The 3,686-nt window shown below is 41.5% G+C and overlaps 1 pseudogene; it reads right to left on the reverse strand.

The window, feature by feature from the left end:
* Window positions 1–1,211: 1,211 nt before the first annotated feature.
* On the reverse strand, window positions 1,212–2,792 carry LOC135547836 (adenine phosphoribosyltransferase-like; annotated as a pseudogene).
* Between the last annotated feature and the right edge of the window lie 894 nt (window positions 2,793–3,686).

Consider the following 3,686-nt stretch of genomic DNA (forward strand, 5'->3'; position numbering starts at 1 on the left):
CACAATGAACCAAATATATTGACAAAATGGCTGCCTCATACAATTGCACCAGTACAGTAATTAATTACCAAAAGGCACCTTTAGACATTGAGGGCTAGCACACAACTGACAGTTATGGAGGAAGACTAATGAAAACAAACAAAACAGCACATTGGGTACACTTAAGGTGATCTATTATGTTGACAAGCTAGCTGTGACCACTAACAATGGAAATGCATGTCCTCAATGATTGAAGCCAGATACGTGTGCATACCAGGCAAAACTCAGTTGTAATGCCACATTTTATTTAACCCTTATTTTAGTTAAGTTGGCTACGAACACAATTTACAGCAATGACCTGGGGAATAATTACAAGGGAAATACGGAGCCAATTGGAAGCTGGGGATGATTAGGTGATGGAATTTAGACAGGACACCGGGGTTAATACCCCAAATCTCACAAGTGCCATGGGCTCTTTAGTGAGAGTCAGGACACCTGTTTAACATCCCATGCGAAAGACTTCACCCTACACAGGGCAATGTCTCCAATCACTGCCCTGGGACATTGGTCTTTAAAAAAAAAATCCCAGAGGAAAGAGTGCCTCCTGGCATTCCAACAACACTTCTAGCAGCATCTGGTCATCAACCAGGAACAACCCTGCATAGCTTCCGCGGCAAGCCAGCAGTGGGACGCTGGGTGGTGTGCTGCTGGCACTTCCTTTTGGATATTTGTTTTTATAACTCATCTACACATTGGTTCAAAATACTGCCCCTACAAGGTAAGAATAAGTGGCTTTGTTGAATTACGTGAGGCTTCTTTGATGAGAGTTCCATACAAAAAAGGGCTCATCTCATTTTTGGCAAGAGTAAATCCTCTCGAATTTGACTCTGTGGTACACTTCCTGCATTCGCCAGTTCACACATTATGCCATCATTGACTTGAATATGGCCGCCCATTCTATTTATATGGCAGCACATGCAGTCGAGGAGAGAAAATACTGTGTAAAAATGTTTTTTTTGTAGTTGCTGCTATTCAAACTTATTACACTGAGCGTGGTCATTTGGCTGGCTAAATACAGTCTTCCAAAATTCCATGACCGTCACAGCCATACTATGTATACTTAGAAAATTAATGCCATTTGCTTTATAGTGCATAGGTAAACTTTCCAAAGCATTCCTATGTATAAATGGTCTCCATTACAGTTGAGTGGATTATTTGGAATTGTTTTGACCTCAATACTGCACCAGGGAGAATAGGGTATTTGGCTTTAGCTTTTCAACCCCATTGAGCTCAATGACCACCATGCAGCCCATTACCTCTGCATTCTGTTTCTTCATGAGCTCACAGGTAGCATACAGCGTTCCTGACAAACAGAGAAAGTTATTGAGTAATATGGAGGCATTATCATTGACACTGGCCTCGAAACAAAGACGGGTAATGCCAATGAAACACTGTTCCCTTAAATCAATATATATCTGTCATACTGTCAAACTTTATCTGTCATACTGTCTACTCATTTGAACAAAACATACCCAATGAACAGTGAAATGCCTCACCTCCAGTGGCTAGTAAATCATCGATGACAAGCACTTTCTGTTCTGGAGCCACTGCATCCTCCTGGATCTTAACCTCAGCCTGATGAAGGAATATTAATTGAAAAGGGGGAAAAAAATCCAATACATATGTACTTTTCAGAGGCTTGGAGCTGTAATATGAAAGGTCAGAAAGGTGTAGGAGGTAATACAGCGGTCATCACCAGCCAATTTCACCTCTCCATACTCCAGATTGTGTGCCACAGTGTAGGCCCTGGGAGCTTTCCCATCTTCCGGACCAGCACAAATCTCACTCCTAACCTCTGGGCTAGAAGGGATCCGAAGAGAAACCCCTGAGCAGCCAGACATACAGGACATAGATCACACTGTTAGAACACAGTGACAATCCATGGTGTTGAAGGAAATACGTGGTTATATGACAGCTGCAGTTGTAACCTTCAAAGAGCTCAGAATTGCCTAATTCCCAGACAGCGAACGAATTGGGGAGCTGCATGGTGTCCTCAGTGACACATGCTCCAGTCCCATTGCCTCTCATGTCAACGTTCCACAGGAGCTGCATATGACTGGGTGACATGGGCTCCTTATATACAGGCAGCCCAATTCTGATATTTTTTTCCCGCCAATTGGTCATTTGATTATTTCACATCAGATCTTTCTCAGATCTGATTGGTCAAATGACCAAATTGGGCTGCCTGTCGTAAAAACACAGCCACGGGGACTCTTCTTGGGGATGCGTCTGCCTCACGTTCTTCAAAAAGATCGATGACTGCCGTCAGTGCACCCGGGTTTTTGAGAATTGGACAGATAAACATATTCACAGCTGTTGAAATAAACAAACTAACAACCCCTTAGAATATATATTTTACATCGAGCCTGTCAACATAGCTAGCTACTACAAAATAGTATTACAATAATGCATGTTCTTTAGAATAGAGCGCTTGCATTGCGAAGATGGCTAGCTAGGTAACACAGATCAAATCAAATCAAATTTATTTATATAGCCCTTCGTACATCAGCTGATATCTCAAAGTGCTGTACAGAAACCCAGCCTAAAACCCCAAACAGCAAGCAATGCAGGTGTAGAAGCACGGTGGCTAGGAAAAACTCCCTAGCACAGCACATAAATGTAGCGCTAGCGAGCTAATCTTATTGCGGTAATCTATCATTCACTGCCTACCTGAAAAGTATACCTTTGCTTGGGAAATCAGGAAAATGTTTTGTGACAAATTCCTATTTTGCTTCTCTCGTGTGCACTGCCATTGCTAACTGAGGTAGCTGCCTGTCGACTCGTGTGGTATGGATCTTGAGGCAAAAAGTCCGGTCGTCATTAATTACCACAGCCACAAATCAGATGTTAAACCTAACCTTAACTACACTGCCAACCGTATGCTTAACCTTAAATTAAGACCAAAAATGAATCATGAATTTTTACGACATAGTCCCTTGACCTTGTAGATGTGCTATCTAGTGGAAACCCCAAATCAATGCTGTTCGTTGACTTCGACACATCGATTGGATTTCCATTAGATTCGACAGCCACAAAGTCAAAATTGGCTGCCAATATCGTAAAGATCTGACAACAAAAATTACCTTTTTGGTCGTAATTTAAGGTTAGACATACGGTTAGCAGTCTGGCTAAGGTTTAAAATAAAATGTTCAAAAGATACATTGTAGAAATAGGCTGGGTTTAGCCATAATTGAATTATTATTAATTAGAATAATTCCTCTCATAATAGTGAGAGGAATGTCGAGGCATCACCCAAGTAGGTGCTTCAGAGTGGAAGAGGAGAATTCCAGTGGCTATTTGACTCAGGCTGGTTCACAGACTTGCCCTGTACAAGATCAACAGCAAACTCCATCACCATCATTTACCACCCTCTGACCAGTTCCATCCTCTCAAACCATGAACTGACCCTCTCCATCTGCAGAGTATGCAGCATTCAAAGACTTGGCCTCTATTGGTTGACCTGTCATGATATATTGCTTGTTTATTTATGAAGCTCTTTGAGATTTATATTATAAAAAGCACTCAAAGTTTATTAAATTATTATTATTAAGACTGACTGTGGAAGCAAGTGAGGACCCAACAGCTGACACAGAAATCTTTGATCTGTCACACACTAAAAACCATCTCATAAGAGATGAAAGACAAAG

This window comes from Oncorhynchus masou, chromosome 1, assembly GCF_036934945.1.
Source record: "Oncorhynchus masou masou isolate Uvic2021 chromosome 1, UVic_Omas_1.1, whole genome shotgun sequence".
NCBI lineage: Eukaryota > Metazoa > Chordata > Actinopteri > Salmoniformes > Salmonidae > Oncorhynchus > Oncorhynchus masou.